Source organism: Bison bison, unplaced genomic scaffold (genome assembly GCF_000754665.1).
Source record: "Bison bison bison isolate TAMUID 2011002044 unplaced genomic scaffold, Bison_UMD1.0 scf7180017864373, whole genome shotgun sequence".
NCBI lineage: Eukaryota > Metazoa > Chordata > Mammalia > Artiodactyla > Bovidae > Bison > Bison bison.
In genome coordinates, this window is record NW_011494945.1 from 4,145,163 (window position 1) to 4,159,401 (window position 14,239).

The 14,239-nt window shown below is 43.7% G+C and overlaps 1 protein-coding gene across 4 annotated transcripts in view; it reads left to right on the top strand.

Annotated features, from left to right (window-relative positions):
- Nucleotides 1–14,239, top strand: part of FYN (FYN proto-oncogene, Src family tyrosine kinase) — a 214,065-nt gene that overhangs the window by 90,939 nt on the left and 108,887 nt on the right. For all 4 annotated transcript variants that reach the window (XM_010856592.1, XM_010856594.1, XM_010856595.1 and 1 more), the window contains one exon: nt 8,914–8,983. The gene's annotated coding sequence lies outside the window, so the exon portion shown is untranslated. The remainder of the gene's footprint in view (nt 1–8,913; nt 8,984–14,239) is intronic.

Here is a 14,239-nt window from a genome sequence, read left to right on the forward strand (position 1 = left end):
ATCATCTTTCAGGATTTGAAATAGCTCAACTGGAATTCCATCACCTCCACTAGCTTTGTTCATAGTGATACTTTCTAAGGCCCACTTGACTTCACATTCCAGGATGTCTGGCTCTAGGTGAGTGATTATCTGGGTCATGAAGCCTCTTTTTTGTACAGTTCTTCTGTGTACTCTTGCCATCTCTTCTTACTATCTTCTGCTTCTGTTAGGTCCATACCATTTCTGTCCTTTATCGAGCCCATCTTTGCATGAAATGTTCCCTTGGTATCTCTAATTTTCTTGAAGAGATCTCTAGTCTTCCCCCATTCTGTTGTTTTCCTCTATTTCTTTGCATTGATCGCTGAAGAAGGCTTTCTTATCTCTTCTTGCTATTCTTTGGAACTCTGCATTCAGATGCTTATATCTTTCCTTTTCTCCTTTGCTTTTCACTTCTCTTCTTTTCACAGCTATTTGTAAGGCTTCCCCAGACAGCCGTTTTGCATTTTTGCATTTCTTTTCCACAGGGATGGTCTTGATCCCTGTCTCCTGTACAGTGTCACAAACCTCATTCCATAGTTCATCAGGCACTCTATCTATCAGATCTAGTCCCTTAAATCTATTTCTCACTTCCACTGCATAATCATAAGGGATTTGATTTAGGTCATACCTGAATGTTCTAGTGGTTTCCCCTACTTTCTTCAATTTAAGTCTGAATTTGGCAATAAGGAATTTATGATCTGAGCCACAGTCAGCTCCCGGTCTTGTTTTTGCTGACTGTATAGAGCTTTTCCATCTTTGGCTGCAAAGAATATAATCAATCTGATTTCCGTGTTGACCATCTGGTGATGTTCATGTGTAGAGTCTTCTCGTGTGTTGTTGGAAGAGGGTGTTTGCTATGACCAGTGCGTTCTCTTGGCAAAACTCTATTAGCCTTTGCCCTGCTTCATTCCGTATTCCAAGGCCAAATTTGCCTGTTACTCCAGGTGTTTCTTGACTTCCTACTTTTGCATTCCAGTCCTCTATAATGAAAAGGACATCTTTTTGGAGTGTTAGTCCTAAAAGGTCTTGTAGGTCTTCATAGAACCGTTCAACTTCAGCTTCTTCAGCGTTACTGGTTAGGGCATAGACTTGGATTACTGTGATATTGAATGGTTTGCCTTGGAAATGAATAGAGATCATTCTGTCATTTTTGAGATTGCATCCAAGTACTGCATTTCAGACTCTTTTGTTGACCATGATGGCTACTCCATTTCTTCTAAGGGATTCCTGCCCACAGTAGTAGATATAATGGTCATCTGAGTTAAATTCACCCTTTCCAGTCCATTTTAGTTCGCTGATTCCTAGGAATGTCGATGTTCACTCTTGTCATCTCCTGTTTGACCACTTCCAATTTGCCTTGATTCATGGACCTGACATTCCAGGTTCCTTTGCAATATTGCTCTTTACAGCATCGGACCTTGCTTCTATCACCAGTCACATCCACAACTGGGTATTGTTTTTGCTTTGGCTCCATCCCTTCATTCTTTCTGGAGTTATTTCTCCACTGATCTCCAGTAGCATATTGGGCACCTACCAACCTGGGGAGTTCCTCTTTTAGTAATGTTTTTAATGGTTTTCAGTGTTAAGGTCTTACACATTTTAAAATTTACTTTTAATTATTTTTATAAATTTATTTTTTTCTTATACATCTTTTATTGGACTTATTCCTAGATATTTGATATTTTTGATGAAGATTTGTTTTGATGCAGTAAAAAGCAGAGGAAGAGAAGAAAAGCTTCTACTGGGTTTACTGCCTCACATTATTAAGGAATTTTCCCACATTTACCAAGCTTAGCAGGGCTAAGGTTTAAGTTGAGGTCTCACTGGGTCTAAGTAAGGGTCTGGCAAATAAATTAGTTAGTCCTTCAGAAATGCAAGGTTTAGAAGAGATGAAGTGGTTCAAAACATGGGATCCTCAGATTTAGGTAAAATGGGTCCTTGGTAGAGAAATATTAGAGGAATTGACTTTGCCATACTGCCACATGGAGAACCATGGGTGGAAGAGATGTTGAGGACATAGTGCAGATGTTGGATGGGGAAGGAGTCTAGTTCTGGGGTTTCCAGTGTTCTTAGAACACTAAACTCCCCAGAAGTGCTGAGTGGGACAGGAGGATGGCCCAGGTGGTGGTGTTTTGAGTCCTTTCCTCCTTGAACCAGAGCTGTTGTGTTCTACTTTTATCTATTATGTTGGAGTATAGCATATGTGTTGAAAATGCACATGTATGCACATCTGCATGTGATTGCACAAGGTTCTATACTAAAAAAAAAAAAAAATAGCTTAAAGACTACCAGACTTTGGAAGGAATGATGCTAAAGCTGAAACTCCAGTACTTTGGCCACCTCATGTGAAGAGTTGACTCATTGGAAAAGCCTCTGATGCTGGGAGGGATTGGGGGCAGGAGGAGAAGGGGACGACAGAGGATGAGATGGCTGGATGGCATCACTGACTCGATGGACGTGAGTCTGAGTGAACTCCGGGAGTTGGTGATGGACAGGGAGGCCTGGCATGCTGCAATTCATGGGGTCGCAAAGAGTCAGACACGACTGAGCCACTGATCTGATCTGATCTGATCTGACCAGACTAGATATTCTTTAACATTCCATTCAGCCCCAGGATTCTGGGATTTTAATATTCTAGCCAGCCTACATTTCAGGGACTCTGCAGACATCATTATTAACCTTGATCTTGGTAGCATGGTGATACTGTGTGCATATCCAGGGCTTTCCCAGGAGCCACTGCAGAATGTCTGTTTTAGAGGGTCTTGAGAGTGGTTATCAGGTTGGAAGAGGGCTTGGGTACTTGCCCAGCTGCATCATAGCAAAGCAGTGCTTTTGTTCAGACTCATATTGCAAATCACTAGAAATAACTTCATTCACTGAGTATACTACAAAACAGAGTTTCTGTTTTATTTTTACCTGATACCTAAGGAATGTGATCACCTGGTAGAAACTCATTGCCCAAAAGAAAAGGAAGACATAATTTTTATATATACTTCATTCTCTTTTGTCTTATGGAAGCAGAATCTTATTCCTCCTGACAGTCATTCAGGAGTCAGCGGCATTCACTTCATTTATTTCTTTCCCAAATAAAACTTCAATATAGAGCTTTAAATATAACAATCATCATTATCATAAATAATAATTATTAATAATATATTACAAATTAATGATGTATAATAAATTATTATGTGAAGGAAGAGAAGGAATTATATCACTACTACTCTTACTGCTGGGGTTGATAGAGGTTACAGGGAGCCCTAGAGCCCCATCCAGGCCCTCGGACCACTCCTTTGCATGACAGCTCAACCACTTGTGCCCAGGAGCCCAAAATATGTACCTGAGAGCTGCCTCCTGGGAGGCAGGGATAAGCTCATTTGCTGGTTTGGGGCTGCTCTGCTGCTCCAAGAGCCTGAGTGCCCCTCATCCTGGCAACAGCTAGTGAGAGAGAAGCAGCAGCCCCTTCTAGTCTGACCTTCCTGCCCTCTCATCCTTGGGTCGGTAACCCCTTTGTGCTGGCTGAGGGCCCTCCACGCTCATCTCTTTGTCTACCCTTCACTCTTTTCTTCTACCCTTTACTCCCGCTCCAGCAAATAATAAAGCAAACAGCCACCACAGCCTCGTTTGAGTCTTCCCAACTTGTGGTAACGCCAGAAGGACCAGGGCCCCTGCAGTCAGGGAGAGCAGATGGGCCAGTGTCGCCTGCTTGGTGCACCCCTCTCTCTCCCCCACGAAGCAGGCCCCGTTTCCTAGTGAACTCTGTTTTTTGCTTCCCATTCTCCTCCCTTGCGATTGGGCTTTGTTTGCTCACTTGCTCGTTTAATGCATCATCCTGCCATTTGGAGCTCCTTAGTTTTGCAGACAGTTGACTTTGGACTTGCAGGGAACACTGTCAAATGCCCAGCTTGCACCTCACGCTGCACAGGACAGCTGTAGCCACAGGAGAGCTGTGGAGGGGAGGGGAAGTCACCCTCTCTAGCCCCTGTTCCCTTTCCTTTGCTTTTGAAAATAAGACAGCAGAGACTCAAACAGCTGCTCCTTAACAGGTGGGCCCTACAAGCATGCTGGCTTTATCATCATACCTTACCAGCTAGAGGAAGACTTGGGAGCCCCATTCCAGAACTCGCTAATGTGGTCACAGAGGTGAACTAAAAAAGAATCAAGCCCTGTGAAAGCAACAAAATGACTAGAAGTGCCTCCTCTGTGTGAGGCAGTGGGCCAGGCAAGGTGTCAGTGGTTCAAAGATAGATATAGAGTAAGTTCCTGGCTCAAGGATCTGGCTCACTTCTGGTAGAGGTGTAAACAGTGAGATGAATTCCAGTGGATTGGACAAGAACTTCAGGGAGAGATTTATGTTTCAGTTGGGCTGGAGGGGCACGTTGAGTCACCATTCTTGCAGGTGGAGGTAAGGGTGCATGGGAGGGAAGAACAGGGCAGGTGAAGGCCCAGAGGAGGGACAGGTGCTGGGAACAGCAAATGCTTTGGTAAGGCTGGGCATGATGGAGAAAAAAGAAATGGGCGATAAGGCCGAATTGGGTCTGGAATGATGGTGGTTGACTTGGAGTACAAAGCTGAAGAGTGTGAGTCTGTGTAAGTCTTTGGTCTTTCTAACCATGTTACTACCCTGAGGTTCCTAGGGGGTGGCTTAGAGGCACTTCAGGGGCCAAAGGTTCAGAGCCCTTCCTTGCTCATTGTACTGGGTTACCTTTCACTTAAGAGGGTTCCCATTGGCCTGTGCCAAGCACCCATTCACTTACCTAGTCCATCAGTCTGCAAATACTGAGAACCTCCTGTATGTCTAGCCCTTACTCCGTTCTGCTGGGAGACCGTGGAAGGTTTTTGGTTTTTTGTTTGTGTGTTTCATTGTGTTTGTTTGTTTTTGTTTTCTGTACAGAAGGTTTTGACCCAGTGACAGACTAGCAAGAGCCGTGGGTCAGCAACCTGAGTTATATTTCTGTCTCTGCCACCCACTCATAAATCCTTAAGCAAGTCTTCTGACCTCACTGGGAGTAGTTTATCACCTGAAAAGTGTAGAACTAGACTGGTAAATCGTTCCCAACTGAGACATTCTAGGACTGCCATGATCAGTGCGTGATCTATAATGCAAAACTTTCCTTTCTGTCAAGAGATTCAGAAAAGGAGAGACCAGAGGCAGAAAGGCCAGGTAGGAGGTGATGGCAAGAACATCTGTGGGGCGCCTTACGGATCTGAGTGAGGCCTTTCACTCAACAAATGCAGTACTTAGTGCCAGACGTTGCCCTGAGCATGGACATATATCAGTGACCAATACAGAGCCTCTGCTTTCAAGGTACTTCCTGTATAGAGGGCAGTGGTGGGACTGGAACAGGAGTGACAGATTGAGAGATGTAGTTTGAAACTAAGAACAAAGGGTGTTGGAGCTGTGGAAGTGTATGAGGTACTAGAGAAGAGAAAGGACAAAGGTTTAGAGGGAAAGAGAAACCTGGGATGACGGAACCTTCTGTGGAAAGCCAACGAATGTTCACTCCATGATAGAAAACACATTCTGTGTCATGCCAAAACAACAAACTTGTCCCCCAAAATATCCTGGTGTGGCTGCGAAGCTATGACACTAAAGAGAAAATGTCTGTTTAGACACTCAGTTCTCCTTGACTACATCATTCCCATATATGAAGCAAAATGACACCAGAGCCATGTATAGGTTTATATTATATAATGTGAAGTGTTAGTCACTCAGTTGTGTCCGACTCTTTGTGACCCCATGGACTGTAGCCCACCAGGCTCCCCTGTCCATGGAATTCTCCAGGCAAGAATAGTGGAGTGGGTTGCCATTCCCTTCTCTGAGGAATCTTCCTGACCCAGGGATGAAACCTGGGTCTCCCGCATTGCAGGCAGTCTCTTTACCAACTGATCCACCAGGAAAACCCTGGGTTTATATAATAACTGATCTATTTGCTTTCCTCAGAAAGGTCTCTAATAAGTACCAATGATATGTGAAAGTAGTGTGGGCAGCTGCCTAAGTTGCTAGCCCTTTAAATCTTTTCCCAGAGCAGCTGTCTCTCTCCCATTCATTCATTCATTCACTCTCTCTCTCTCCAAGTTATTGGCCTGCATCCAGAGCAGATTCTGAGAGCCTCAAGCTTTTCCTTATTTACCCTTCAGTAATTACATATCACAGGTTGTTTGCTCTATGAGAGTCTGGGGCTGAGCAATTAGTTTCCCATTGTCTTCGCAGGAAATGACATCCATGTGACTTCTGCAGAAGGCAACTGTTGACCACTCTGGTTAAAAGAATTTGGAAAGCATTCAGCACTTCCTCTGGTTGGTCATTCAGACTGGCTGATTGGGAAAGCTTTTGGAAATGTGCAGAGCGAATAATGGTTGACAGAACCAGAAATACTACTGGGTCAGTCCCTGAACAAAAGAGGCCTCTGAACAGTTCCTCGTGTCTCTCGATGCACTGACTTGTCTGGGGCCCTTCACTGTGTGGCTCAGCATGGTGCCTCGGCATTCTATTCTTTTTATAATACTTCCTGGGGAATGATCAGTCAGGATGCTTTCCAGCTGCAGATAATTGACTATCCAATTTAAGGAGGAAGGCAATGGCACCCCACTCCAATACTCTTGCCTGGAAAATCCATGGACAGAGGAGCCTGGTAGGCTGCAGTCCATGGGGTTGCTAAGAGTCCGGAACGACTGAGCGACTTCACTTTCACTTTTCACTTTCATGCATTGGAGAAGGAAATGGCAACCCACTCCAGTGTTCTTGCCTGGAGAATCCCAGGGACGGGGAAGCCTGGTGGGCTGCCATCTCTGGGGTCTCGCAGAGTCGGACACGACTGAAGTGACTTAGCAGCAGTGCAATATGAAATTTATTGAAAGTCCAGTAGCTCTGCAGACTTTAGGGTTGACTGAATGCAAACACCCCCAACTCTACTTTCCTGAGTTTCTTCTGTCTTTGCATCCTCTGTGGGCCAACTTTATCTTGTTGGAGCAAGATAGCTGCAGAAGTCCCAGACATCACATCCCACACAGCATTCAGGAGGGACTTTGTCCCAGAAGAATGAGAAGCTCCCAGCAAAACATTCTGCATCTGTTGTTGGCCTGGATAGGATCACATGCCCAGTCTTGAACCAGTCACTGGCAACAGGAATGAGTTTCCCTTAGATCAGTGAATCTCAAACTGTAGCATGCTCACAGGTCACTTGGGATCTTGTAAAACGGCTTCCGGTTCAGTAGGTTAGAGGCAAGACTTCAGAGCTGACATTTCTCAGAAGCTCCCAGGTGATGCTGACATTGCTGCTGGGCACACTGCAAAGCCTTAGACCACGCAGGTCCCCACCCCACCCCAGCTGGTAGTGCTGTCACCTGCCCACAAGGACTGTGGCTGGAGAAACATGGGGGATCTGTTAGGAAGAAGGAAGAGGGAATGGCCCCATGCAAATAAAAACTGTATCAGAGATACTTGTATCCAGTGCATAACAAGCATATTACCTTTAAAGCAGGAGCCACAGGAGGTCTATGATACAGCAGTAAAAACAAAAAGCACTTGCAGTACTAGTTGTGGTGTGGGAGCATCAACAAACACATTATTATTTGTTTATTCTTGAGGTTGTATACATTGCCATTTTTGAAACAAAAAATTAAAGTCATGCTACTTTCTTGATTCTCATTCGGCTATTTTTATTTAATGCCATATACCTAATGTGACTCAAAGGGAACGAGTTCAAATGAAGTGGATTTACATATCCTTAAGTATAAAAGAGTATGCCAAGTCTAGCCATCGTTCTTTGAGTTGCTGTCTGATTGTTGTCTTAGTTACTGGGGAGGGAGGGTACACCCCCACTCATCCTATGAGTCACTTGACATGACGTTGGGGCGTGGAAGATGCTGTCTGTCAGTGGTGAATTTCTGCCAGTGCAAATGGTCACAGTGCCCTTATACATGATGTTCAGTGGAGAAAATCATTATGCTGTCTACATTGAAAAGGAAGAACTATTTTGTTTTCTTGTGTGGGCTGGGGGGGTAGGTTTATTGACAAAAGACACACAGGAGTCCTGAAGTGCTGTAATTTGGGGGAAAAGGCTGTTAAGACTGAAGGACCAGCGTTCCTCCTGATCACAGACTCAGGGGGGCCCAGATTGGAATATGCAGCCAGGTGTTGAGTAAACCCACCTGGGTGGTACCCAGAGGGACTGCCATCTCCAGAATCACATGCAGACAACACTCTGTGAGGGAGATGGAGTTTTCCTGCTCCATCTGCTTGACCCGCCCACTCTGAAACCACAGCTTCACATCTGTGAGACCTGTGGGAGGGCAGAGCAACTCTTACTAACTGTCCTCACCTACACAGGTCACCAAAGTGCCTGTACCCAGGGAATTACCGACCCTGACACCTTCAGAGGTTCTCGGCTCCTCTGGACCAGCTGGGGAAAGCTGCTGGGCTCCGAGCTCCAGCAAGGCAGGAACTGTGCTCACATCACACCAGTGCCCCATGGATAGGCATGATGACTGAACAGGAAGATGGTCAGCTCCACTGACCCAGCATTCACTTTTTAAGGAGAAATAAAAGAGGGGAACATTTTGTTGTGTAACTTCAGTAATTTACCAGCTAAATATACAACGTTTCAGTGTCCCGTCCACATATTTAGAACCTCAAGGACTGCCAGTTAGAGACGAAATAATATTAGCTGATCCTGTGTGCTACAGGCAAGGTGGCACTATGATTCATCAATTGGTTCAAACGATGTTGACTGAATGTCGTCCTACTGTGTGCACTGTTAGGCATGGCAACGAGAGTTTGGTCCATGGATGGGTGCCCAGAATAGGGAAGACATGGTTTCCAGAAGGGAAACACAATATATGCTTAATTACTTCTGCCTAATGATGCATTTTTCATTTCGTTGTGGTATTTTTCAGGACCAGTCCAGCAGCTGTATTAGAAGACATGTGGTATATATAAAGTTTGTGATCGTTGGGGGAAATTTTGGTAAGTGTCACTGCCTTTATATCTGATACCTTGTGAAGTATGTGGTGCTCATAAAGGGAAGCCAGGGCTTTGTCTCTGCATCGTTTAAATCTGCTCTGCACTTGACAAAATGGATTTTATAATTAAATGTGACACTCAATTGGTATTTTCTGACAGTACGACATTTTTTCTTGTCATTGCTGGTGTTATTAAAAAGTATGGGGTTTTCTAAGATATAATAAGTCTAGATTTTAGGAAACCTTCCAGATGTGGGATGAAGAATACCCTGGACCATTTAGCTTATGTTCTAAGCCACCCATGGAATATGTGAGTAATTAACTTGCAAACCAGAAGAAGTGGGAAAAAAAAAATGTTTCTAGGTTTCCAGAGCAGAGAGATCCTTCCAGTCTATTTGTTGAAATGAAAGAGAAACAAGCAGTTAGCTGCTTGGGGAATGGGACGTGAAAGGGAATTAAGAATCCAGCATGCCTCATCCCAGCCTGGGACCAGCAGAGCAGTGGTCTGAGACCAGGAACATTAAATTCAGCAGTCACCCAGAAGACCTTGCTAGCAGTAGTCAAAAGGACAGGAGACATGGGTCAAAACCCAAGTTCTACACTTAGCATTTGTTATATAACCTCCCTGAGCCTCAGTCTCCTCATCTGTAAAATAAGGCATATAATATTACCTACCTCCTAGGATTGTTGTGAGAATAAAGCAAGCTAAGTAGTGCAGGGATGCTCAATAAAGCAGTTTTTTTTTAACTTATTTTATTGAAATGTAATTAATTTACAGTGTTGTGTTAATTTCTGCCATACAGCAAAGCGATTCATATACATATTCACATATATATACATTCATATATTTTTTCATGGATATATACGTTCATATATATTTTCATGTGTATATATACACACATTCATGTATATGTATATCCATGTTTATATATACACACATTCTTTTCATACTCTTTTCCATTATGGTTTATCACAGGATATTGAATTTAGTTCCTTATGCTATACAATAGGACCTTGTTGTTTATCTATCCTATACATAATAATTTGAATCTACTAATCCAATCTCCCGATCCCTCCCTCCCACTTGGCAACCACAAGTCTATTATCTATGTCTGTGAAAAGCAGTTATTCTGGATAACAGAACACCCTTGTTTGGAAACTGGACATTTGCCATTGAGGTCAAGCCAGCAAAAGGTGTGCGTGTCTTCCAGAAGAAGAGACATTGAAGAGGGGCTAGTCACCCCCTGTCTGCTATCACTAGGGACATCACAGCTGGTCACCACAGTCCTTCTCCAGCGTCCACCGCATAGCAAGCAGGGGGAAGCCTCAAGACATTTGCCTTCTTCTCTCACCCTGTCAACCTGTTCTTAAACCAGCTTAGTTAATTTAACTCCCCTTGCTGCCACCTTTGCAGCCAGGTGTGGTCACATTGTTTTAGCTTTGTTCAGTTTGAGAGCTAATGTTATTTTGAATCAAAATGATGAGAAGAGAAAGAACAGGTCAGAAGGCGATGGTGCCCTTGGTTTAGGTCTCAGTTACCATGTTGAGGCTCTCATTTCCAAACCTTTCTTTGGATTTTTTTTGTCTATGCTTATTATTCAGGCTTCACAGAGATTCGGTTACTGGACAGAATTTTTTCTAACTAAAGTCCATATTTATTCACATTTCATCTATTTATCTATTAATTGAAGGATAATTACAGAATTTTGTTGGTTTCTGCCAAACATCATCATGAAGGGCAGAAATATTTGAGCTTTAACTCAAAGAATTTGGCTTTCGGGTGGGGCCCTTTACCGGAAGTTGGGGAGAATCAAGAATGTCACTGAGATGAGCTCAGGGTTAAGATTTGGTGTCCAGAGGCGACAAGCCTCCAGTTTCAGGGCCTCAAAGAGATGGACATGGCCTCAGGAGTTGTCTGGTCCAGTCTTCCGTTAACAAAAAAATAAAACTCTTCTCCAGAATTCTTGACAGAGGGTATTTCACCTTCTTTCAGAGGTGGGATTTGCTATTGCACATTGGAGCTTTCTCCAATTAAAAAGCAATTCAGGGCACAGGGAAATTTAAAGGGGTGAGAAAATTGTGCTAGCTTTGACTGTACTGGTATTTATACAACTGTAGGCTTTTGTGAAAACTCACATGGCTATACAACAAAAAGGGTGAATTTTGCTATAGTTAATTAAACCTTAATTTTTTTAATGGGGAAAAGAACGAGCAACTAGACAAATACCTGGACATTAGCTCAAATTATTACAAAGAAAGAAAAAGGGAAGGAGAGGAGGAGGGAGGGAAGAAAAGCTATCTAGACCTTCTATTGATCTACAGTATGTGCTCGAGGGAACAGGACTTGGTCTTCTTCCTTCTTCTTTTCAGTGTCTGGACAGTACCTGGCCTGCAGAAGGCCTGTGCTGAGTATTTATTAAATCATCGAGGCCCCTGAGTCACTCTCTAAGCAGATGGAGACAAGCTCACTTACTTTCCCACACACCACCCACTGGATATTTGAAGATGCTCTCCTTCCTCATTCTTCTTCTCTGGGCTGAGTTTAAACTGTCTTTGTTCTTTGACTCTTCATCTCCTGATGTGATTTTCCTTTCTCACCCTGCCCGGTGCCTCTCCTGATTTGCTCCCTACGAGTGGTCTGGGGCTAAAAACGCAGCCTCTGAGGGGATCTGGACCCCAGAAGGGATACAGTGAGTCCCCACTTCTGTAGATGGTGTTAATACACAGCAAGCCTTATCCCCTTCCTTACTAAGGGCTTGGTAACTGGATTTCTTACCAGTAGTCTTCTAAGAATGGAGCTCCTAAAAGTAGGGAGGCTAGTGGTCCACCCAAGAGATCAGGTGGCAGCAAAGCCAGCCTCATCAGTGTCTTGACTGAAATGAAGCCAGGTCCTGCCCCTGGTTTGAGATAGCAGCAGTGCTGTTTATAAGTCTTTCTGGGCAGTACTGTATTTCAGGTCCCACTTCTTCACCAGGAGTCATAGCAAGTTAGAAATTCTGAAAATTAAACTTATAGGTGCCTTGAAAAATCCAGACTTTTTTTTTCCCCTGGCAATGCCAGGGGAAGATGTATAAATAGATAAATAGAGAGCAGTAGTTCTCAACCAGGGTTGTTTTTGTCCTTGCAGAGGACATTTAGCAATGTGTGAAGACATTTTTTGTTGCCACAATGGGGGAGGGTGGGTATGTACTATTGGCGTCTAATGGATGGAAGCCAGAGATACTGCTAAAGACCCTAAAATGCACAGGACACGCCCTCTCCATACACACACACACACACGTACACACACACACACACACACACACACTCCTGCCCAAGATGTTAGTAGTTCTGAGGCTGTGAAACCAATATGGAAATAATAATATTTTTTTAAAAATCAATGTCTAAGGTACTCATTATTTTGAAGGTTTAAATTTTTTAATGTTTTGACATTTAATTAAATGTAAATATATAACTAGAAAACATAAAGAAGTTTGTTCAAAAAATCACAAATCTGAAAGTGCTCCTAAGAGGCTACATCACCACAGACTCCAAGCCAGAAATGATCTAAATGAATTCAGACAGATGGGTGTCTGAAGACATATACTGAGGACTGTCAGCTAAAGCTGAAAACGAGACTCACACAACTTGGTTCCGGCATTCACACAAAAGAGATTGGCTCGTGTTTTAAATTTCAGCCCGGCTTCTTCAGATGTGTTTGTCTTCAGATGACCTCTGAGATGAGGCAGTATTTCAATCTGGGTTAGCCCATCCTTTTGAATCAAGGGTGTGATTCTGGTGTGATGAGAATGTGCTTAGGGAGGAGAGAGATCTCATTACAGATGATTGAGATTGGGTATTTTGGTACTCAGGGCTGTTTATTTGCATCAATTTCCTAGTGACAGTACAATCTGGTTTAACTGGGAGTCGTTGTGAGCTTGTGTAGCCCGATATGGCTACATTTGCCGAAGCAGGGAGATTAAAGCAACATATGTCAAGTTGTGATATAGGACAATCCACTTGAAAAGACTTTAATTATAGGGCCTATTTTGGGAGGGTAACTGTGCTTTTTGTGAGGTGTATTTTGGGATCCACTAACCCAACTTCAAGGCCAGTAATATCTTCCCAGAAAGGGTGTGGTTGTGTGCTTGTTGCCTAAATATTTTCTTACCCAAAGCTTTGGTATTTGGTACTTTCCTTCGACTTTACTCCCCTTCATTTTTCTTTTCCTGATAATCTTTCCTCTTGCAAGAATGCTATGAAAATGCATTCTGGGAAGCTGGAGAAGAGACGGATGAAAGGTCTCATTTAGATGGCCAAGTCCAGAGATTTAGGGGCGTTACGTTATCAGTCTGCTGTTTTTAAGACAAACAGAATTTGGAGGAATGCCCCAAAAGTAATAGTAAGCAGAATCACGGGAGACTATAAAAACGACACGTTGGGGGGAAATATTTTACTGTATGTGTCTAGTAGCAGAACTACACACTTACAACTACTTGTTTCCACCACCCCTTTTCCAACCCACGGGTAATTCTTGTGAGCCATTTCAGTGTTCTTTGGCTAATGATCTGGAGTGAGTTATCTGGTTTTACTTTTGTTCTTTGAGATTCTTGCCTTTTTTCAGCCCTGCCTCAGGTGAATACCTCTGTGTGTGTGTGTGTGTGTGTGTGTGTTGGGAGGGGGGATGGGCAGGGTGGGGCATTGTCTTCCTGCCTAGCTCTTCAGGTGGCTCCCACACACTAACCTATGTGAATCGCAGCTCCATTCTTCCCTTTATCAGGGCGTACAGATTTGCATGCAGCAGCCCTGCCCAGCCTCTCAGATGCCCTTTTGTAAGCATCGTTGGAAGCTTTGGAACAGAGTGGTATGACCTGTTGAAAGCCAGCCCTGTGCATGCTGGCCCTGCTCTTGTGTGCATGAGAGCAGGTGCACCAAGGTTGAGCAGCTGCATCAACCTTGTACTCTTGATCTTTGAATTCCCACGATCAGTTATCCCTTGCTGTCTAAGAGAAGTGTTCTTCTGTCTCCAGGTCAGTTTTGGCACCGTCCTAAACCAGCCTCATTGAAGCTGCATTGAGGCTGTCCTCCTGCTTGTCTGCCCCAGTAGCTCATGTACTTAGAATCCACTCTAAAATTCACACTGTTGTGTGGTTGTTACCTCCAGCAACACTTGTATACCAGAATGTCCCACTTATGGAGGGAAAACATTTTCAGAATAAGTAGCTGGCAAGTATTCTAGAACATGACTGGAGAGCTGACATTGTGTCATACAGATCGGAAG